Genomic DNA, 24,367 nt, shown 5'->3' on the forward strand with positions numbered 1-24,367 from the left:
TATCTATAACGTACTCACTTCCACCAAAAGGAATCCTCTGTGCTTTATTTTCCTGACTTGTGCTGTGTATCACTTCCTCCTGCTCCCCAGCCGCACAGCTGCTTGTGCTACAGCTGCCTGTGTGAGGAGTTTTGGCAATTCTGCAATGAATGCTGCTCTGAGATGCCTGGCTTAGCTGCGTGGCACCCACCAACATTTGTCCTTTCCTTCTAATCCCCTGAACCGCACGAGTGTTCAGTATTTTGGCTTTAGATCCTTCCTGTTTTTATTCAGGTGTAGAAAAGAGGAGAAGGGAGGGTCACAGAGGGCTTCTTTAATCAGAAGAACAGAGGTAATGATTTGGGGCACCATTGTCCTAGTTGTGGTGCTTTTGTTTTTGTCTTTATTTTTGTGCGGACGTCTATCTTACCTTTTGTGTTTGAAGGATGGGAAGGGGCCAAAGTACCGACCCACGTATTTAACAAAGAGGGCACTGAATGTGACAATGCAAGAAGTTTTCACAGGTGTATTAAAATAGCGTAAGATTCCTGTTTCCTTAATGAAAATGGGAGCAATGTGCATCTTTCCACAACAGATATGAAACAAAGAGAACTAAGAAATGTGTTGGCATTCAGAAGAGCAGGAAAGTAACACTGTTCCTGTCACTGTTAGAAGATTAAAATCCTGCCTGGCAGCCTATAAACTATTTAAACGATCCTACAGAAATTCCACTTACTGAATCATTTTAGGGATTTATAGCTAAATCCTTCACCCCAATTGAAGACCCAAATGTACTCTCAGCGCTGCCGGAAAATGCACCTTAATGAGGGGAAATTGTAAAACTGGAATGAAAAAAAAAAAACCCACCCCTCTTCAGCAAAGAGAGGTCCTTGCTGCAGTCCTTGTTTCACATGGCCATTGAGAGCATGGCAGCTGTGCTGCTGTGATCATATGTGACCTAGATTTTCCTCACAGTAGTCTTGTGCTCTCCCTGATCTTGTGTAGGCCTGAATGAGTTGAATAGAAACATTTCTGGATGCTTTCAGAGAGCAATGATATCTTTTTCTTTCTCTCTTTCTTCAGACCACAGCATCTGTTCCCCTTGTGGATTTCTCCCTTTGCTCTCTCACAGCGGTTGTAAAAGAGGACAGGGCTGGCGCAGCTTTAATTTGGCTAATGGTGGTTGGGGAAATCAGGGCAGGTGCAATTCCTCCTCGGTGTGCTGCAGCACAGCAGAGCGTGAAGCTCTGGTGCATGTGTTTTATCCCTGAATGCGTGCAAAGGGAGATGAGAGGGCTGTTGGGAAGATGGAGTGTGAGTGTATGGCATCAGGAAGCCCTGTTGGTGTGGGTTTTTTTGTTTGCTTTTTGACACTGTGGGTCTGTGCCTGGCATTAAGACACCAGGATGCTGAGGTACCATTCACGCTGAGCTCATCTGCCTGGGCTTGGAGGTGACCCTAGAGCAAGCTCTTAATGGTTTTGGAGAGAAGAGCTGAGGAAGCTCAGCTCCTTGGTGCATGCCCACACTCTTCTTAATGCTGTTGGACTGCTTTAGGTATGGACAGGAATACATTACAGACACCCCTTGTTGCAGTATTGCCAGCATGGAGGCCGCCAGACCAGTTGGTAAGGTGTGCAGCAAAGTGCAGGAGCCACGGCTCTGTGTGCTCGAGTTTGCCCTTGTACCTGCTCTCCTGAATGTAGCTTCTGACATCTAACTTCCCAGCTCTGACATTGATGCCATCTATACATGAGCAGAACTCATAAGCTAAGGCATTTGGAGGAAACTAGAGAGAGCTGGTTTGATTTCCCTAGAGGGGATGGCAAGGCCCTGCAGGAAGGAGGAGGAAAAAAAAAAAGTTGGAGCAATCTGCAGGGCAGACTGCTAATGTTTCCTTCCTTCCATGCAGATCCTGCTGAGTCTGTTGAGAATTCAAATTTCTAGGATCAGATGGAAAGATTTTAAACTTATAGCAAGCAGCTAGCACTTAGGTCCAGTGGGGACTTTTAGGTAGTGTTCTGATAGGAACAAAAATAGGCACTCGTCCTCTGCCTCAGTTCGTATGGAAAATGAAATTATAATGATCCTATCATCTACTTTGCAGAAAGCTGCGAGGACAACTTCTCTTCAGCGCTGTCTTCAGTTATAGAGCTGTTCTGACAGTGGCGAGTGAGTGTTGCAGGTGGTGGGTGGGGGTTCCTTCCGAAATTTTATATAACTCCAATATTATCTGTTCCTGCGATTGACTTGACACATGAATTCAAAACAGTTGGAGCTTCTCTCCCACTCTCATGTAGCAAACTTGATGTGAAAATGACACTTCCCCCTGGGAGCTGATAGTTTGCTGTTCAGTGCATGGTGTTGTGTTCCTTTGTTCGCTGAAGGTGGCACTTGGCAAGTGGTTTTTGCCACTTTAGGGTTGTCGATTCTGTCTGCTAAAGGCCAAGATAAAGCTTCATGGAAAGGCTTTTGCTCCAAACAGATCTTCTCTATAGTGCACGGATTTGATGACAAAGGAGCCGGGAGCTTAGAAGTGGCTTTGCTTTTTTTCTACCCTCAGTCCGCACTCTTCCCTCGTCATGCTTTTATTTTAATGTGGTATTTCCTACCCTGCTGTAAACACTAGGGTGGTTTTTGTCTTGTGACTAGGCAGTGCTTTGCCATGACATTCCTTTCATAAGGTGTTGCTGATAGCACTAGATGTGCTGCTGGCTGCTTCCAAGGCTTATCAGAGGGTCTGTACCAAGAGCACTTAGATAATCCCGTGAGGGTATGCATTAGCAGTAAGAAACCTGTGTGAACACTGTTTTATAGATTTGCTACGAAGCCGTTTAAAATACGTGGCAACAAATTCATGGCCCTCTGGTGAGTTGTGGTTTTCAGTAGGGCACAGTGAAGCAACATATATAGGGTGTCCCAGTCCATAATGTTTGAAGTGACCTCAGTTACTGACAGTATAGTGCCAAGCTGGGCAGCAGCAGTTCTTCTGAAGCCCAGGGTGAAATGCACATTAGTCATTAGAAATGTAAATAGCAGCGATGTGAGAAGCATTAATATCAGTGAAGCTTGCTTGGCTCTTGTTTTTACTTCAGACCATGTTTGTCATAGTACTCACAGAGTATCTAAATACTTCAGAGATCCTCAGCAGCTGTGAGTTGAGCCATCTTGGTGGAATTTGTGGCTTCATGAAAGTGAAGCTTCACCTCTGTTCACTGAGTTTTATTCTGTTATATATTTCTTCGTGACACAGCAACAGGAATCCAGCAGAATTTAGAATTACTGTGCTTTCAAATTATATGAAAATGGTCTGACCTGAGTCATAAATCAATGGGTTGGCTTTTTTTTTATGGGCTTCTGTAGCACAGAATACAAATCACAAGCCACCCAAAGACAGTGGATCCTATCTCTGCTCACGGTGTTTTCCCCATGCGATTTGGCAGTTGTCTGAATGCTCAGATGCTAATGGTGCAAGAAGATGATGTACATATAGGGATGAGGCTGAAGCCGTGATTCATGTGCAGTCAGAAACACAAGGAAACTTTTGTACTGAGGGAACCTCTCCTGTGTATTGTCAGGCCTGCTACAACCTCCAGCTGCCAGAACAAACTCTGGGGCAGTGGAATAAATACCTCAATATAGGAAGACAGCAGTAACATGCAACAGATCTGTGAAGCTACAGCTAAAATACATGTGGTCCAGCAGTGGACCCTATTATAGTTAGTGGAGGTTATTCTAGGGACTTTGCAGGGATTGGCTTCACAAAATGATATAAGAAACTTAACAGGGATGGAAAAGGGCGTTACCACACTATTCATAACACTCCTTATTAGAAGTTGCTAGCTTCTTCCTACATAAAATGAAGGAAGCTACAGGTGATGGAAAAATAAATTGGTCCCCGTGGGCACAGTGCCTTGACTATATAGAGAGATAAGGCAGATGTGTGCTGAAGTGCAGGTGAAATGGCCACAGCAGTGTGAGGAGCCTTGGTTTATGGTACGTGAAAAGCAGTGATGTTGGAGTGCTGCTCAGAAGTGGTCAGGAATGCCACATTTTGTGCAGGCTGAGGCTAAAATATACCCTTCCAAGAACACAGAAGTTGCTTGTTGGAAGAGTAAATGGCAGATTGTGTGTGTGTTCCTGAATTTTCTACCCCCTTCTCACAGCATTACCTCACAGTGTGGGACTTGCTGAAGCTATAGGAGGGCACTGTGGTACAGTGAGGAACGGGATGTAACTTTCTGCATTCTAAGCCAATACCTCATTGCTGGTTCATTTTGTGTGCGTTTCTGCAGCACTGAGCTTGCATGTGGTGCTGCAGAACGTCTGCAGCTTTTCTAACCCCCAATACTGCTTTGGCTTCAGTCTGATTCGCAGACTGAAGCTATGTGGGCAGGGAGAGAATGTTCTCCGAATAAATCCATCATAAACACAGTGCCTGTCCTGTAATAGCTGGGATCGGAGAATAACAAACTAATAAGCCCAACTCTTTTATTCCTTCCCTTCTTGTAGATGGCAAGCTAGTAGGTGACTCTCATACAGCTTGCGTTAGCCAGATGTGCTAAAGAAGAAATATTTGCTGGGTTTGCTTTGGAGTCCACAGCTAGAGTATGCTTCACGTCTCCCTGGGCATGGCCAAGTGTTTGGTAGCTTTCTCTTCTCCAGACGAAGACTATTTAAACAAGAACTGTTTAGACCAGAGTATGTCTGAGGCTCCATAGCCTTGTGAAAGCTTTGTCTGCAGTCATTCATGGGTGTTGAGTACCACCTAACTTCACAGTGCTAATGCTGTGCCCATGTGGCCAGAGAACAGCTGTGACTGGGCTGTGTGTATTGCACTTCTGTAGGTTTTCTGGTTGTGTATGAGGTGACAGAATGGTGACAGAGTGAGCAGACTTTGGAGGATCTGGCTTTGCGTTCTGTGATGTTCAAGTCCAAGCAAAATCTTGATATCTGAAAGCACTTGAGCTGCTTTCAACACTGGCTCTGCTGCTCAGAAAGAACAGAGCTTTTTGTGGTCTGTGGGGAGTTTTGTGAAGCTTCTCTCATCTGTCTTACAAACATGAAGGTTCTCTCTTAAGATTCAGGTGCATGATGTTAGGGAATAAATGGCAGAGGGGAATCAGCCTTAGGGAGTTAATTTAGAGCCTCCTTTTGAACTGCAGCATATGACGCTCTTCTTTAGCTGTAGGACTCCAAGTTCAGCTAGTGTAGTCTGTGCTCTTTCTGATGATAGTGTGCAGGCTCAAATAAGTCTGAGAAGCAAAATGTCCCCTTCCAAAGGTGACTGACCTACATTTGTGATGCTGAAAATCCATTGGATGCCAAAGCATTGCTGAAAAGCATAGACAACTTGATCTGGATGTTCGGGTTCATATCTAAATGGAACAGGCTGCCTTCCAGCTATGAAAAAGAAGGCTTCCCATGATACTCTGAAGGCCAATGGAATTGCAAGAACTACTGTATTTTTATCCAGGCTGTTTTTTTTATTGTGTTAACCATCTCATATAGCTCTGTAGCCTGAAATGAATGCCATGATAACACAATGAATTGCAGTTCTGTTCATGAGACCCATGGTTATGTTGCATTTTGGCAGAACGAGTCTATTCTGCTATGGCTTAGCTTCTCCCCAGTTATCTATTTGTCCTGCTTGCTGCATCCAACTGAGTCCCTGAGGGAGCTGATAAATTCCCTGCAAGTTACGCAGCTCTCACATCTGTTCTCTTTTCTTCCTCACCATCTTTGCTCTGTGCAAATTACACTCAGAGGTTTTGCATGGAGATCACACATGGCATATCTACCAAGCTCTAACTTGTCCCTCAAGTTATTTTTTTCTCTGTAGCTTCTCTCCCCAGGCTCAGTAGGCCAAATGTCTCTGGCCTCCACAGGCTGAGGACAGAGTTATATCAAGAAAATATTGCCTTAGACTGATTTGTCTCTCCAGCCCTTTTCTTCTGTCTCCATGCATTCTCTGTCTGGTGCATTGCATTTGGAGACAAAGATTTTCAATAGTGTTCAGGTAACACAATGGTGGAATACAGCACTTGGTAAGTAGACCACCTGTAATCTTATTTCACAGCTCTTTCTTATGCTTACATCTTGAATTTGAGCTGTGGATTTGCACATTTTCCTTCTGCAGCACAGCCATCCTGGTACAAAGCCTTGGCTTGATTGTATGTAACAGATCCTAGAAAGTTACTTAGATCTTTAGTTCTGAGCTTGGCACTAATAATGTGGCACGAGCATTTTTCAATGCTGTTCTCATTATGAAGGTAGAACCTCTCCCTGGAATGCTACAATCATTTTTAGAAAGGAAGTGGAAGCAATAAGAGTGAGTGACAGCTCTCGCCTTAAACCCTTTCTATTAAGTGACAGAAAGGATGCCATTTGCTTCCTTTGCAAAAATAATGTATAAAATAGTGTTAGTGATACCTCAGAATGCCACATTAAGAGTGCTACCCAAAGGCAGCCTAGGTAGCTGTGAGAATGGACATTGTTCTTATTCAATTTCAGATGCGGTAAGAAACTTACCTTCCAGGCCTGAAGAGAGGACAGGCTATTCTGGGATGGAGCCTCTTCCCATTGCTTGGCTGCATGAGGCTGTTAAAAGAAAAGAGAAATTCAAAGGAGGTAAAAGAATTGCATTACAGAAAATTGCAATGGAAATGAAAGCTCCCCCCAGTCTTTGAAAAATCATCTTTGGTATTACATAATAAGAAATACATAACTGTGCCTATTTTGACCATAATTTGCTTTCATTTGATGACATTCAATAATAAGATTTATTATTACCAGCATGGAAAATATCCTGCCTGGGGGTGGCTGAAATAGATCCTGCAGACAAGTCATCCATCAGCTCATGTTTATCTCTTCAGAGATCAGCGATATCAGTGGCAGGAACAATTTCAAACAATCCAAGACTATTTACAGATAATAAAAGGAAATGTTCATGTGGATTTATAATGCGTCTCTCACCAGAAGTCACAAAATATTTTTGCAGGAGAGATGATTTATTATGAGTTGGTTAAAGATGAGGGATGGATGGCAGGCTCAGAGGTGCTTGCTGGCCAGGCAGGGGCAGCAGCCCTGACCCTCTGCTCTGCCCAACGTGCTCTTCCAGGGAGGAGCAGTTGTACAGGGTGACATGCACAGGGCTTCAGGCTAACACTGCTTTCCCTTTCCTGGTTGCTAATGAGTTCAGCTGCAAGGACTGCAGACCAGTGCAAGCAAACAGGTCTTCTACATCACGTGGATAGCGTGCAAGATGATAGTCTTACTGTTTCTAAAAAGCAAATTATGTCTTCTCACTTAACTGTGCTGTCATTTCAAAGCAGCAGCTCGTGTGTGTGTGTCCCTGATGGAGAGGGTTCTTGAAAAATGGTGGCAACTTTCAGCATATTTATTGGTATTGACTGTGGGGGTCAGGACAAATAGCTGCTGTCCTTCAGGCGAAAGAACTACGCTGACTTTACCGACTGTTTCCCTCTCTTTGTAACCAGTGTGGAACTGAGGCTCCGTTCTTATTTAACCGGTGTGTCACAGTTTTCTTTCTCTCATTTTTGCTTCTTTCTTTGTAAAATTGGGGATTTATACTTCCTGAAACAAAGAGCACTTTGAATCACAACATGAAGTGTACATTTTTTTTTATGTTATAAAGGGATCTTTTTTGTTTAATTTTTGTTTTTTGTCTACGGAAACTTACTGGAACATTCATTTCTGTTTGGGAGGAAGCTTGCTCTATATGGACAATAAAGATGTTAAGATCAGGATGAATGTCTATGGGAGATAATAGCAAATAAAAAAATGCACCAGTCCACTACTCATGTTTTCCAGGAACTGCAAGAACTCAGCCTGGGTTGTGTTGTAAATCTAAGCCCCATTGTTCCTGACTGGGGTCGAGCCTGTCTGAGAGAGACTTCTTCTTTGTTCCTTTGAGCAGCTTCCATCTGAAGCATTTGGAGTGTTTTCATATTTTAAGCAGAATTTTTGAGATGCACGTGTACTGACATGCTTTGCTTTCTGCTCCTCCAGATTTAGCATCTTTTCTGCTATTTCCTGTTGAACATCAGCAGAGCGCGTTGACACCGGCAGAAGTAATCTGACCTACGGTGAGGCTGCGTGTGGGATGGCCTATAGTTACCAGTAGTACGTGATGTGTGCCATTAATACATAGCTGCTCTTATGCCAGGGAACATGCCTTGTGAGGCAGCGCCAGTGAGAGTTTGACCTCAGGCATCCCGATAGCGTGGTGTGTGTGCTGTGGCCGTGCTGGCTGACACCATTTGTCCCCTGAGAGATACAAGGTGGGTGGAAGGACTTTTTTCCCCCCTCCCCCCTCCTGTTGACTCTGTTGTATCTTGTAGCAATAATCATAGGCTTGCAGTGTCAGGGCCAGAATTTAGTTATGTCCTTTTCCAGGTGAATGCCCTAAACCCTGAGACAGGCTCACTTTTCTTTTTTTTCCTCTGTTTCTCAGTCACTGTGTGTTGTCTTCTCACAAGGCAAATGGTACTTCAGCCACGAACCCTCTGATATTTTGGTTTTCATGTTGTCTTCCTGTAGGAAGTGCTTGCCAGTCATAGGCAAGATTTGCTAGCAGGTAAAATTACTTAGCTTTTAGGCAAGCTTATTTGGAAATGTCGTTGCTCATCTTTTTAATACCCACCAGGTAAACTGCTTCCCTTTCAGAATTCCCACAGAATGTTTCGTGGCCCACCCAGCATCTGGCTTTCAGCTCTAACGCTGGAGAACAAGCACAGCTATATTGCATGTGAAATAGTCTCTTACAACAAGAGCTACAGAAGTGCCAGGCTCCCGTGTCACACTGTGTTTGCAAGCCTGACTGCCATTGACAGATTACTTGTCTGTGAGACCACTGTGACAATACAACCTGGCAAAAATTAACTTGAAAAATAGTTGGGAGCTTGTTGCCATCAGCAAACCTGGGGTCTTTAAGAGGCCGTTGTCAGTAGCGTGCAGGGTGAAGCCATCCAGTGCAATCATGTTAGTGCTAGCACAGAGCATGAACTCCTGAGAGGGGACTTGGCATTGGCTTATGCTCAAGGGCAATTGTTGGAGCAGCTTGTGAACAGGCAGCCTGCCAGCTAGATGGGCATAGCTCTGGACAGCTAATAGACCATGTGTGTGTGTGCAGGGAAGGCAAGATGCACAGCTGGGAAATTGGAAAGAGATTTCTATAAACTTCTGCTCTGAGGGGTAAGAGTATATTCAGGCGATGCCAATCCATGGAAGAGTAACAAAATGATTTCTGGCAGCTAAGACAGGTTCTTGGTCCCGCTGAATCTGACAGAATGCTGTGGGGGAGAACTGGAGATGTCATGGTTAACGAGTATGGAAATTATATCAGTAGCTTGGCCATCTAGGTTTTAAATGTTGTCAATCTACAACATGCAATACTTGTCTAATGTTTTCTGGCTGCTTAGTTTAAGGCACAAGAGCAGACAGCGTCTCTGTAATGAGTTGGGATGTACAGGCAGCAAGCTGTTGATAGCAGAGCAGAAATCTTGGTTCCTCATCTCAACAAGCTAAGCTTAAATTAATCAAAAAAGATGGCAGGCAGGAGAGGAAGCAGTGTTGTTTTCTTTTGTCTGTGCTTTTTTTTCTTTTCTTCACCTGACAAACTGAATTCCCCATGATTTTTGTCTCTCTGTTAGGACCCAAGAGCACTCCTTGCCTTCATTCTTCTCACCTCTATGCGTGCTCTAGCTCACGAGCTGTGCACGGTTCCCCTTTCCCAGCTCATCCTTGCATCCTTGAGTGTATTTAGAATCTGCACCGCAAATGCTGGGCTGAAGCAAAACCGATTTACTGTAAACATGTTGTCACGCAGCATTTCAGCAAGGGATAATTACCAAAACTCCAAGACAAAGGTGTTCTGTATCTTTTAACTGGTGTATGGAAAGAATACTCGAGTCTAATGAGTCTGTGGCTCTTCCAGACATCCAAGTGAGCCTTGCTGTCTCCAGAAGAGCCAGAAAGTCACTCTGGGAAGGCAGAGTGTGGAATCTGACACTACAGTGTAATTGAGGAAAAAGAGGCCGTATGAATTATTTATGAGCAGAAGGCTGGGCTTACTGTTAACAAGGGAGAAGAAAGTGGCTTCAAAATTCTGGCTTTCTGCTCTTCCCTGTTAGAAAGGCTGCTGTTTTAAATTGCTTGCATTTTAGAGCAGGAGGGAGACAGGGCTGTTATTTATACTGAGCCGTATTTTGTGTCTGTGGTGTAGTACACGATTGAGGGAGAGGCAGGGATTGCCCCAAGGAGCACACTCTCCGTTCACTCAAACTGTGGCAAAGATGTGTCATGTGTTCTGCTCTGAAACTAGCTCACCCCATCTCCTCCAGGCAAAAGATTTCACTGCAGGAGAGAAGCAAGCAGAACTGCTACAAGTTTGGCATTTCCTTTGGGTAGGGACAGTTTTAAAAGCTGAAGAGTTCTTTCTGGATCACTGATCCACCAGATGACTTTGTCATGCCCTCTCCTTGCAACCTCTGTCCGGGCTTGGGGTTGCATGAGCTGACCTTGTGGCTTTTGTCCAGTGAGAGATCCCCCACCAGCAGGGTCTGCCCTATCTGCTGCTGGTTTGTGTTGAAACTGGCATGAATGATCCAGCTCAGGCAGTTACCAGGTCTCACCTCCCAGTCATACAGATGTGCTGTGGCTTTGTTTTTTAGGTAACTAGACCTCTGTAAGAGTCAGGAAGCAAGAAGTGAACACCACTGCACTGGAGTTGATGAGAAGTACTCTGTTCCTTGATTTCTAACACTGGCTCATTGATTCTTTGTTTGGTTCAATCAGCAGTTACTGCTTTTCATTAATCCAGGCTGCAGTACTTAGCAGAGTAGGTACTTGGTAGACATACCCCTGAGAGATCTTAACAACGGGGCAGAGGGGTGAAGAACACTTGGATCTTACCTGTGGCCCAGAATTAATATGTTGAAGTGAGGAGTTACTATTTCCAAGAGTCCTCACTTGGAAGTCACTTTGCAGACAGGTTTGTGACTACGCAGCTGTGCGCCTGTCCAGAGGGGCAGGCAGATGGATACCTGAGTGGGGAAAGTGAAAAGAAAACATTTTTATTTCTTATGTAAAAACAGGAGCGCCATCAAATTTTCTCAGTCCCTGAGCTTGTTATAGCAAAGACAGTAAAAGCAGGAAGGACTATGGGAAAATAATGTTTTCTTAGAGGAGAGATGGGAATAGGAGAGGCTGGAGGTGAGGTACAGTGCTGGGGGAGGGAGGCAGCCCTTGTGGGGACTGGTGAGTCACACATCCTCCAGCAAAGAAGCACTGACTCACTGGAAAGAACATCACTCTGTTGCTCCCTTTCTGCTAAGACTGAGGAACAGTGAATTGATATTCAACTTCACTCTGCAGGCTCCCCGGTTAGAGGGTGAGGTCTAAGAGGGTGGAACTGGAGACCATGGAAAGAAGCAAGAGACAAAGGTGAGCCTGAATGCTTGGTGTTAGTGCAGAGGGTCCTTGCAGAGCTGGAAAGGAGGATCCCCTGGAGCACAGCCTGGATGAGGAGCAGCAGGTCAGCTCCAACAGCTGGGCTGTGCACCAAGGTCTTGAATGCCTGTTAGCATTCACTTGGCAGCAGGGTCGAGGCTGCGGTGCACTCAGCACTGCTGCCCCCAGCGAGGCACACACGATCCTTTGGAGCATGCCACCTGGGATTGCTGCCAGTCAGATCTCCACTGCGGATTAAAGTTGAGTACAGCCAATGGGAGTGTTGTTCCGTGCTGATATTTATCTCCTGTCCGGCTCATAAGGTGTAACAGGATAAGGAGAGCCATCATTTGTTCTGCAGTATCTGCAGATTTCTAAAAGAAAATGTATCTTATTACTGTGTATACAGGAGGGCTCTCTGCCTGGGTGGAGAAAGGGATCTGAGTGCCATGTAGTTCTTCTTTCTTCTGACAGAGAAAGAAGAGATCTCAAAAGAATCCAAAATGACCCTAAAAGCTAATTTGTGTTCATATTACTACAGCTCAAAAGGTATTTCTTATGGGCTAAGTGTAAAGAGCTCTACATCACAATGTGGCGTTCTAATTTTTGAAGCAGCAGATGACTCTTAGCATGTTTCTGCAGTGAGCACTGAGGGCAGGGGCCATAGAGGCAGGCACAGCCAGTCCCTGACCCTGGGATCAGAATGTGTGATTGCAGTTGCAAGTCTGCGTGGCAATTTTCTCTCACTTTACAAGTTTTATGTTGGTAATATGAAATAATTAATGAACCACAGCAGCGCCGCAGACGAGGAATAATTTTAATGTTCTTTTTAAAGATGCTACTAAATCAATGGGGCAGTTTAAAGACTAATGATGGCCTGGAGATTAGCAAACTAATATGAGAAACGAGGCAGGGTTTTGAGAGTGACTGAATCTCAAGCAGGCAGATTCTTTGTGATCCACGGTGTGGACGTTTGTATGTCTGGCATACAGTGGCAAAGGCAGAACTCGCTGACTTTTAGGCGTTGACGAGTTTGACTCTGCAATCTTGGTCAGAATTAAAGATCCCCGGGACCTGGAAAAGGCACTGAGAGATTACAAAGCACAGGCGACACTGTGCAGGAGCAGTATTTTTCCATTCCTGTCATGGATCTTCTGACTACCAGCTACATAAGCGATGTCTACGCGGACTTTTGAAGGCCGATAGGAGCTTACTCTGGCTGTTGTCCAAAAGAACCAGGAGCCATGTAGCTGCAGCTCGTGTGCTGCATGCCCAAATTACTGTGGCCTGCTGAGAGGCAGGATATTAGCTTGGGCTCGGGGCTGTGGCCAGCTCACACTGTGGGTAAAGCAAGTTTTCATCTGTGTGCAGAAAAACACGTAGACAAGGATAGCCAACGTGCGTAGGATTTGGAAATCCATTTTTGTGATGAGAGTATCAGGATCTAGAGTGAGTTTGCTGCCCACACGAAGTTCAGGCAAATACAACTTATTGTGCGCCCTGCCCAAGCACAACGAGCAGCACCGTGTGGTTTAGCCTGAGAGCCAGCCTGCTTCTCAGTGGCCAAAGAAAACTGCTTCATGGCTTTGATCCAAATTCTGTGGGCCTCCAGTTGGCTATCTCTGTTGCAGGCATACCCTACCCAGAGTTTCTTTTCTGTTTTGGATGGCAGTGACTATGAACAGGGAAGGTTTGAATTCGGTCTTCACTGGCTCTATGAGTTTCTGCAGGAGCTGACTGTGACACCTGACTACCCAGATGGAATTCTGAGCCTGAGAGGTCTATAAGAACGTATGTGTTTGTGCCATCCAACTTGTGAGTAAGAAGGAAGGCTGCCTCCATTTTGGATAGATATCTTTGCTGTCTTTTTCCTTCTAAAATTTCTCATTGTCTTCATTTTGAAGAATGCTTCATTTAAGAAATTTCACTATGTGTTATTGTTAAACATTAAGGAAGAAAGCACTTCATGTATATATTTAAGTGCATATGTGCACACGCTGTGTGTAATACAAGAATGCAGATATTTTTGTATGTTCAGTACATGCATGTCGATCTGTCTTGCTTACCTTAGAACGACAGATAATGATATTAAAGAGCCATAACAAAAGCTGAGACTGCAGCATGCGGTGTCTTAGGCGGTGTCCTGGTGCAATGAATCGGTGATTTACTTTACCTTTCACTCAAAGCAAGTATCCCCCCTCACCTGCACTTATGCTCCCCCCACCTGCAATGTTTATGCAACATTAAAGCATTGTAAAAGCAGGAATTTCAGTAATTATCTCAGATCCTGGGGACAGAATGGCACTTAGAACAGGAATAACCTATAACTGAAAGAGACCCATCAGGTGAAATCCTGTGCTGGCCAAAGGCACAGCTGTCCCTGACCCTTCATGGAGTCAGGATTTTGCTCGTATCTTCTGACACTTGCCTTTTCTGAATTTGAGGCATTAGTCTTACAGCGGAATAGTTAAGCTAAAAATAGAAAACAGTCTGACCTAAAATAGTTTGACATCCATATCATAGTGCTTATTGTCTGAGAATACATCTGAATGACATGTTGATTAATCCTGAACTGAGGAAAATGTGATTCATTGGAAAGAACTGGGACTGTACCAATAATTCAGTACCAGAAGCTACATGGGCACCAACTCAGCGTGCAGTGTTTCCAGCAAAACTTTATTTGCAAGCTGTCAGAATCATCTGCCATTTTCCCAGCTATGTTGGTTCCCTTCTGAGTGGTCTGGACAAAATACTCCATCCCGGCTCATGTGGACTACTTTACTGAAGCATCTTTTCCCCTTTTTCTGAAAACAAAACAACCCCATCAAGTCAGGTTGTTGTGAGCAGCTTTTAAGATAGATGTCAGTAGCACTTACTGCACAGCTGGGGCCAAAGCGAAGCTGTGTAAGTGCCGGAGCTATTCAGCTGGAAATTACATCTTGTGCAGGAACCTAAATGTCAAGTTCCACAGTGCCCCTCACAGCCAGGCTTCTTACAGCTCCCCTTTTCCCATGACTCTTTTTCCTACAGATGTAACCGTACTTCCCTTCAGATACAATAAATCATATATGGGAATGCCACAATCTAAAGCAAAGCAAGCTGTCATCCAGGACTTCAGCTGACACTTACCCACATTAACGAGTAAACAGAGCCCACAGGAAAGATGCATTTTGAAATGCACTGTTTGTGTCAGCAGCGCTAAAACTAACGAACCAAAACAATGAAAGAAAAAAGGGAGTCATTGGATGCGCCTAAAGCTGTGGTCTATAGAGTCACATCAGTGGAAACAAGCTCAAATGGGTGCACATCTTTGGGACAGCATGTAAGTTGTTCTCCATGAGCACAGGACAGCATATACTCCTGCCTTGCGATGAGAAAAGGGCATTAAAAGTAAACGTAGCAGTGTGAAGAGAAGGCACCGGGAGTAAATGTGTTTCTTATTTTGGAACCTTCTCACAGCAGATAAGCAAGGCTTGAGCCAAAGTCCTCAGGACACCAAGGGAAGCTGGAACTGTAACACCATCGCAAGGCTCACAAGCAAGCTGGCATGGAGAAGGGGACCAGCTACACCTGGTTGAGGAGGAGTCGCGCAGAGTATGCAGTGCAATGTGCATCCCCAGGGCATTTGGAGGCAATGAGTATCAGCAGTCAGTGGAAGCGGTCCAGATATACAGCAATGCAGCTGAACAATAATTTCACTCTTGATGATGGGGGAGCGAAAATAGGTACCTATAGAAATAGCGGTGGGGAAATGGCTTGGTTTTGCTTGCTGTTGCTGATTGGTGTTCCTGATATATCTCTCAGTCCTGACTCTATCCATGTTAAAATTAGTTCCTCTTCCACCTTTTAGGTAATGATCCTCGAAAGGAACCTTTCAGATCACCACTACCCATGATGACAGGAAAACAGTGTTAGCTGCAGTTCCTGTGGTCTTGGTTACTGCGTGATGATACAAACAGAAGGCTTGATCTTGGATTAACAATAGCTATGGCTTAGGTTTTCTTCCTTCAGTGAGCCCTGAAAAGGTTGCTTGCGAGCATAATTTGGTGCTAGAGGCTGAAAAAGCATCAATTCTAATAGCTGCATTTTTAAGGTTAACATGAGGGCTAAGTACACGGCATTTCCTCTGAAGAAAGCATATATGCTCTGGCAGAGGGGTAGCTGAAAACCATGTCTATGAGAGCAGTGGCTGATGGCTTAGTTCTGCATGATAAAATAAATAACGTTGATTAAGTTCAAGCTCCAGTACCTCAGATGTTTGTTGTCGCAGAGCAGCAGCTTGGCTGATTGGCAGCTCTGGTTTAGTCGACATGTGTTAACAGAAATTGCTCAATTCACATGGAGTACTTCAATCTGCTGTTTTAGAAGTTCGTCCCCCATAGACTAGCATTTCAGCTTTTGAATAAGTGGAGGACTTGTAAGGGTCATTAAAGGAATTGCTAAAGCTTCTGTAAACACTATAGGCCAGATTGCTGACTGAGATGCATAGCATGCACGTGTCACTGCAGATACTTCCCAGATAATGGTACTGGTGAGATTTTAATCTGGACGAAGTGCTGGAGGCAACTGTCTTTCCAACACTCAATTATCCTGATAATAACACACTTTTATTTTTCCTGTGTTCAGAATGTGTGGCCTGCTGTGACTGTGCAGTGTGTGTACAGAGCTGTTTGGAGTGAGGAAAAAAAGCAACAAACCAAATTTATGGCATAGCAAAGGGCACTTGCGTTGTCCTCTTTGCTGTGGGACTTCTGCTGCGTCTGTACCTTGGGTGGAGGAGCCAAGTAACCACCATGGGAAAGGACTATTTTTTCCCACAGGCTGCAGAAGAATGAGTCCTTACTGGTTCTCAACAGCCTTACAGAAATATATTTGAAGCACAGCTTGCTGCTAGGACTATGTGGTATGTTGTAGGGGCAAGACTATCATTTTATTGTGCATATACGTCTTGTAACCTCCCTAGTGGGATGCTGATCTTCTGAAGTCTCGCACAACACCAAGAATTCAGAATAGTTTCCCACGAATATTTTCTCTAAAGGAATTTCTTCGAAGAATTAACTCAGCCAGGAAACGGAAACTAGGGGACCAAATTGCTTCGTACATGTCAGTCTCCCATTGGTAAAGGATTTTAGAGATAGTCACTTGATTAATCTCAACTATGCATCCCTAATTTCATTAACAGTGCCTAGAGATGAAGGGTGAAGCCATTTGAGAAAATCAAGCTTTATTTGCTTTTTTTTTTTTCATTAGGGATTATTCTGCAAGATTGAATTACCAATAACACTTTAGATCGTTAAGATGTATGAAACTTAGATTTACTTTTCAGTATGTGTATCATTTTCTGTTCCTTAATACTTTTCATCAGTCTCAAAGAATGCAAACAAACTCAGCTGTTTTACATTTGTTTACAGTCAAACTTTACCAGGCTCATGGCAGCATCGTTCCATATTTGTTGCTAAATGATGGTGGAGTGCAAATTTCTGAGATAAAGCAGAATTATGTACTCATACTTTGAACTGTTTACAGTAAAATACGGTAGAGAAAACTAAATTTGCTAGCAAAGCCAGAGAAGGTATTGCTGCATTCACAGCCTTTGGTCCTCTCTCTACATTGTCTGCTGAGATAGCTGTGAATTTGGCTCACTTTCTTTGTTTGTGTGTCAAACTGTATTTGTTGCTTGCAGTGAATGCACATGCCCTAGGCAATGCTCAGCATCGGGTATAACATTTTTGGCTCTTTATGGTTAGTTGAAAGTCTTTCCATTTTTGTTAGATTAAGCTGTCCTGGATTTAGTTAAGCTAGTGTGGGGTAGCCACTTTTATTTTGGACTAAGAGTGATTTGTGTCGATTTAGCTTAAATCCATTCCCAATTGACTTGCACTGAACTGAGCTAACACCTGATTTATGCCCTCAATTATCCTGTTTTAACCAACAGCTCAGGCATGCTGTCCAGCTCCAGCAACTTAACGAGTTACTGCACCTTAGCTGAGGCATGGTAACTGCAGTGTGCTTTTCTCTAGCCTGCAGCAGATGTGAGGCTCAATGTGTCAGCTCAACCTCAGGGGCAAGAAAAAGAGAAGTTGAAACTGGTTTCTTCCATCTGAGATGGCCACAGGCGAAGAGCAAACACACTTGGTCAATTACCGTGGCTCAGATGATGCATGGTAAGTTGTCAAGCATGTCAGTACGTGAATGAGATCACCCATTCATGTATTCAGACCCTGAAAGTATCATTTAAAATTTGCTTGACACAAACAACTCTGTGTCTGTGTACACATGGACAAAAATTAGCGAGGGGATAACAAGACTTTGCGTCAGCTTTTTGCATGTGCTTATTTGCATGAAATACTAGGTGATTTGAGGTAGACTGTCCTCAGGGTAAGGGATAGCTAAGGCATGGTAAATTCAGAACCTGTCTTCCATTGGAGTAATAGTTTTAACCTAGCTTGGAACAGTTCAGCTGGGGCAAATTGTGTTAAATTGTATTTTAACTACTTGTAACTAGTACACCAGCTAAACTATAGCCATTGCACTTTTTTTGTTTTGTTTAGGTATTGCCATTTTCAGGTCAAATTTTAGAGTTAGTAGGAACTTTTCCATGGGCTTTGTACAACAATATTCCACTGCGCACAGTGAGAAGTTTGAACACCCTTCGTTTCAGCGTCTAATTTTGAGATGAACTTGTATCTTTCTTAAAAAAACAAAACAACAAGACCACCAATAGCAAAAGAAAACCACCGGCCCCAAACTTTCACCTTTCTTCTCAGGTAAGACCTGTTTTCTTACTCCACTCTGTGGGAAAACTAAGAATACGTTAGCTTATTTCCAACTGTGATTTGCTAAACTGAAGCTAAAGATGGAAGAATTCCAAACCTAGCAGTCTGGACCCTCTCAAACTATGACTGGGGCCAGGGAAACAAGGTACCAGACATCAAAACTTTGGATGCTTTTTTTCTTTTCATGTAGTAACTGAAACTCGAGTTCATCTTTCTCTGCTTCCACGTAATACAAGGAAAGACATTTGATTAGATTATGTGAGATACTTTTTAAGGCAGATGGATTCAACACATGGCTGCAGGACCAGGCTTTATTATCTCGACTAACGTGGACACATTTTGAACACTGCTTCTCACTCTGCCATCAGCCGCCACCACCTCTGCAGTACTGTGACAGCAAGAGAAAAAGGACAGGGAAGTGATAAAGTTTGCACACGTAAGCAGAAAAGAACTTTCTGTCCAAAGCCAGCTGGCTTGGCTTGGCACTGAAGTGGCATTTTAGCACAAGATGACACGTTTATGCGTGTACTGGAGCTATGTTTCAAAACACTTGCCCTAGATGCCACAGGAAGGGTCTGTGAAATAGTTTATCACCAAGTAACCATAGAGAGCAGGTGAGCTGTCTGAATACCAGTTTGTCTTCTGAGCTGGCAGACAAATGAAACCACAGGAAGGAATCAAAGCAATGCTGCTGCTTTTAATAATTAGAATTGAGCGTATTTTCAGGGAAGTTTTGGGAAAGCATGCGATAATCCTATATCACAGCCAAGAGGACAATACGTCCATTAATAAATGCCTGATACCGTTTGCTCTGATACAAAACTCAGAAATGCACACCAGCCAATCCATGTTAACACAGGTCATTTCTTTAAGTCTTGTTTTCCAAATTAGAGCAAACCCCCCAGCATAAGATGAATGGGCATCTTTGCCTTTACCTGATAAAGTGCCTGAACGATTAGGGAGGCTGATGGCTTCTACAGATCCTGTGGGACACAGATCAGTCATCCCACGTGTAACCCCAAAGAAATAACTGAAAATAAATCACAGCAACATTTGTACTTTGGAGTCTGGATACCATCATAAAATGCCAAAAATGCACCTTGTATACTGCCCAAGTTTAAAGATTAAACTTTATTTCAGAAGTTAACTGCTATAAAAGTTTCTTTGCTATATGTTGCACATTATAACAGATCACGCAGACCTTCTGTGGGCTCTGTGTGTGAAGTTTACAAGACCAGGACAGTAGCATATGTCTCGTGTGCAATTTGATCAATAGAGTTACAGCAAAACAGATCAAGTCTAGGAAAAATAATGCTTAGATTTACATGTTAAGAGCAGCACTTGCTGTCTGCAGTGGGAGCCAAGGATGCTCTGAGCAAGACACAATTACCTGCCTTTCAAGAGTTCCACAAGTCATTTGTCACGAGGTCCCACCAACTTCACATCTACTTTAAAAAGCAGTTTGAAGACTTTTTAGGTATTATGGTCTCCTATATCTATTTCTGTCTCTTTTGTTTCCTAACAGCATGAGATACTGACCACACATACTGCAGTCAAATATAGAAATTAAACCTACAGGAAAAAGGATGTCTTCTCTTTAATCTCTTGGAGAATTTTCCAGACTAAAGCATAGTTCTTAAATTGATAATATCCCTTTAAGAATTTATTTGCCAGGTAATGTTAGAAGAAAAAAGAGATTAGGGCTAGTTTGAACATTAGAAAGGCCCTTTTTAAAATCAATTTCAAGTCTGTATTAGAGATGAGCGTTGTCTGAACATGCTTCCAACAGATAAAATATATTCTGCACCTTAGGAACGCAAATAACTTGAAAATCCTTGAGACTCCCAGCTCTTTGCAAAAAGGTCAAACTCTATCCTAAGAAATATTTCATTGCATAGAAATAATGGTTTAGTGTTGCCGTATATGAAAGTCAGAATCTGTAAGGCTACGAAGTTAATAACAGATCAAGGGCTGAAGTTTTTGAATAATGTAGTAAATATTTCTTAAATGAGTGAAATGATACGATACCACGGGAAGAGAGAAATGCGTTTTAATAAAGAAAATATTGAATGTAAGAATATTTCTTTAGATCTACCATGCAATCTGTGTGTTCTCTATGAGATGTCAAACTACACGGTGCATATGTACACTGCGCTCTCTATAAATATACATGTGCATGACATATTTCTGAAGGCAGTAAATGAATGCTGGGGAAATACGGCAACAATGAAGTTCCTAAGAGAAGGTTAGTTTTTCAAGTTATTAAAAGAAGGTGGCAAGCATTCATGAGGATATGAAAATTTAAAGCTGTCTGCAGGAAACTCTGAAAACCTCTGGTTAAGGCTGCTGCCAAAAAATCTCAGCTATGTTATGTCAGAATATTTAATTGCAAGCTGCAATTTTAATGAATGGAAAGATATGGCAAAAGGAGGAAGTTTTCTGCAGCAACACAGAACAGCCATGAAAATAAAATGCCAAAGGTTGTAATCTTGGACGCTGTAGGAATCAGGAATTTCCATCCACGTTCTGACTCCTTTTCCTACTGTGAGAGTTTGCCAGCTGCCTGGCTGAAGGGAGGTAAGCTGTTCTGGATATCATCTCCTGGGCTCAAGGCAGCACTTGTTATGTCTATGTGAAGAAGTCAACTTCTGTGCATTTGTTGTTACGGATGTTTACCGAAATGCAGCTTAGGAATAGGAGAGGAAAAGCAAATGTCAGAGTGCATTAAATAACGTATTTTCTTTACTTTCCAAGAAGCTTGCTAGCAGCATGATGTTACTATTTATAACAGATCTCTTAAACCCAGCTGTTGGTTCATGTTAACATGGAGAATGGTGAGAAAACCCCAGCAGAAGAGTGTGAATCCCAGAGAGACTTGTCTTCTGTCATTGTGAAGACCTAGAAAATATCCCAAGTTTTGCTGAGGTATGGATCAGTCATGCAGCACACGAGGCGTGCCATGCAAATATTTCCTGTGGTGATCTCTGGCATTAGAAGGCCAGCAGCAACACAAAACAAGAAGTACCAAATGCTGCAAGAAGCAGCTTCAGATGGCATAGCCTGAGCCTGTGGCTGGAAAAGTCTGAAAGAGAGAAAGAGAACTTCTACCTGTAACTCAAAACTAGCAGATATACTGTACACCCACATTACAGCATTCTTAGACAAGCTGCATCTGATCTAATCTTATGTACCTTGGCCACAGGTTCTGGAAAAACAAATATTCCCAAGGCAATCGGATTACTGAATGTACCATATAACGATGTGGAAATATTAGTGGTTTACAGAAGGCAGTTTATGAAGTGGATTGAGTGAATTTAATTCATGCACTGTCAGGCAATTTGGACTTAGATATAATCATGTTAAGATTTCCTTATTTTAGCTGTCTTTGGTGGAGCACCAGAGCCAAATAGTAGCGTATGAGCAATACTCCCAACTACAGACAGACAGGTCATGGGCATTTGATCCAAGCCAGCTTTGAGCAAGTGCAAATCTGTGTCTGCACTGGGGTGGGGTGGGGGGGGGGTTAATAGGGTTATCCCAAGTATTAGTGAAAAGGAACCATTATCTCCTCCTCTCTGGCTTCCTGATCCGTAGGTAGGAGTCTCCCCTTCTCTTATCCTTTGTTTCTCATGAAAGTTCCCATCCTGAAATGCTACGAGTACAGTTTGGTTTTGTTGCAATAAGTGGTCCTGTAAAAAAAAAACTTCATTCACAGAGTACTTCCACCACTGTAAGTGAAACAACGTTAGGAATTAATCTAGCCTGTGATTTTTAAGAAACCGTGTTCTGAAAAGCTTGTTCTCAGACCCTTCTTCCCTGTGAAGGATAACTTAATTGTTTGACAAATAAGCTAAAGCTACATAACATTCCCCACTCATCCAGTTTTAAAAAATCCTGCATTGTTTTTTAATGCAAAGTTCACCTTTAGAAGCATGAGATCTAATATTCTTTTTCTCTAGAATAAAGACAAAAAAAGCTCTTTTCTGGAATATAAGAAATATTTGAAAAGGAAGAGTGGGGAGCAGCCACGGTACTTCACTCTGGAGTGCTTTGTGAGAAGGTCTGAGGATGTAAGTTAAAAGAGCAGATACGATTTTGGTGCTGCTGTCTCTAAAACGCTTTGAGTGGGTGGGTGGAAATGCACTGGAATAGAAATGCACAGAAAAGCCTTATTGCTGGATGGTAACTAAAGAGCCTCGCAGTTGAACAGTCAAGATTACGACTACTGTTGTCTTTTTGAAATCATTTTTTCCTTATTGTTTTCTTTATTTTCTGTTTTCTGGGTTTCCTTTTCCTTGTAGGATATCATGGAAATTACACTGGCATGTTGTTTGGCCAGGGAAAGAGATTTCAGATGGGGTTCTTCAGTAGTTGCTTTTTTACTTCTTAGGAATGATCCTGGCAGATCCTTGTGATAATTTCTCTATTGTCATATTGGCACACAAGCATGATATTCTCTGGGGCTTTTTTATGTTGCTGCTTCTTTGGCCAGAAATTAATTGGTCTTATAAAGATGATCTTTTTTTTTTCCCTTCTTCTTTCTTTCTTTATTTTCCCTGTAGCGTGGATTTGCTTTAGTCACTGACAGCTTTGCATCCTTTGGATTATCCAGGTGTATTTTGCCTTTGCAGTTGCCCTGGAAATGAAACCTAACCCAGAACAGGGCCATCACACCACACAGTGATTTCAGTCATTTTAATATAGAAATCCTTCCGTGGTTTTATTTGTGCCCACCCTGAGGAGTGATGTTTTTCATTTGTGCTGTTCTGACATGTGAGAACATCTGTGACCTACCTCCCACCTATTCTTTTTCACTCGCTGTCCCAAAGGGGGTTGCAGAAGCAGAAGTAGCAGCAAACCATTGGGTATGGAAAACAACATCAGTAATTTCAATTGGATGCCACATCTTGCACTTCCTTTTCTCAATTGTTACATAGGCAGCATTTCAATTGAGAGACGAATATGTTTTAGTGCTCTACTCTCCTTAACTATTGCTTGCAAGGGACGTATACAAATCCCTTGAGCAACACATGCTATGCTTATTTTTCTAGTGCCACTGAAACAGAGCAATTATTTATCTCTTTGGCTTCCTGCTTTATTTTTGCCAGCTTAGAATAATATGATTACATAGTGAAAATAATCAATGAGCATAACCAGAAGTCCTTGCTCAGGGCTTGGTTATTCAGGCTCCTACTGACTTTAGAACTTAAAGAATTCGGGATTTTATCCAACGTCTTCTCAGCCTGTTATGCTCAAGAGCTGATTTCATAGTATTAATTTTTATAAGGGCTATGGATGATAGAGTGAGGAACAAGAGCATAAGCTACATGCATATAAAAATCAATGCTCTTCGGACTGTTGGTGTTCAGAAATGTAAGAAAGTGGTATGTATTTTCATCTCTTATTTATTGCAGGTCAATAGTAATCAGCTTGGAAATATGACAGTGGGTGGCAGTGATCTGTGTTTTGTGATTACTTTCTCTCCCACACCTCCTGCTCGTTATTTCCTAGATCCATGGAAGAACCTGCGTGCTGCTCTGAAGGAAAGGTGGATGCCCTCACATTAGGAGATGGATAAATACTTTCCAAATGAACTGTATGGTACAGATTTTGATCTTCACAGCTGTGCGTTACTGCTTCCAGTTGAGCCCAATAATTGCAAACAGACAACAGAAATTTGCGTTCATTTTTCAGAACACATTGGAGGCTCAACGTGTTCCCATCCAGCGGTGCGCTGAGCACGACTGGAGGTGGTGGTGTGTCACTTTCTGACCATTTTGGGACCTGACTGTTTGTAGCCCATCGGTGAGTCTCTGTTTTCCAGTGGCTGCAGCTCTAATTCTCACGTCCCAGAGCAGAGCTGGGTGCTGCTGCCCCACAGATACCGCTGCGGTGCTCAGCTCTGCGTTCTGCACTCTTTGCCACATGCTGCCGGACAAGAGGCAGAGCACAACTAACTTCTTTGGCAAGTAACTTTTTAGTGGGAGAATTTTATTCTGGGGTGCTCAGCTGCTGCCTTCTGTTGTGGGGGAGAGATGCCAGTTTTGTAGTGGCTTTGGTTAGCAGTTGCTCTTTACTCTTTAAAGCAAAATTAATGGCAAATATGCCACGCTGCGCAGGGCGAAGGTGAGAACGTTGGGC

At 43.1% G+C, this 24,367-nt stretch overlaps 2 long non-coding RNA genes across 2 annotated transcripts in view; one reads left to right on the forward strand and one right to left on the reverse strand.

Moving 5' to 3' along the window:
• Positions 1–24,367, reverse strand: part of LOC101749253 — a 31,969-nt gene that overhangs the window by 6,790 nt on the left and 812 nt on the right. The window contains exons 2-3 of the long non-coding RNA XR_001468327.4: positions 10,914–11,044; positions 6,510–6,578 (exon numbers count right to left, since the gene is read on the reverse strand). This is a non-coding gene — a long non-coding RNA (uncharacterized LOC101749253). The remainder of the gene's footprint in view (positions 1–6,509; positions 6,579–10,913; positions 11,045–24,367) is intronic.
• On the forward strand, positions 774–24,009 carry LOC124417117. Its single transcript, XR_006931084.1, has 3 exons — positions 774–8,281; positions 17,471–17,614; positions 18,002–24,009. It is a non-coding gene; the product is annotated as an uncharacterized LOC124417117 (long non-coding RNA).

Source organism: Gallus gallus, chromosome 10 (genome assembly GCF_016699485.2).
Source record: "Gallus gallus isolate bGalGal1 chromosome 10, bGalGal1.mat.broiler.GRCg7b, whole genome shotgun sequence".
Lineage (NCBI taxonomy): Eukaryota > Metazoa > Chordata > Aves > Galliformes > Phasianidae > Gallus > Gallus gallus.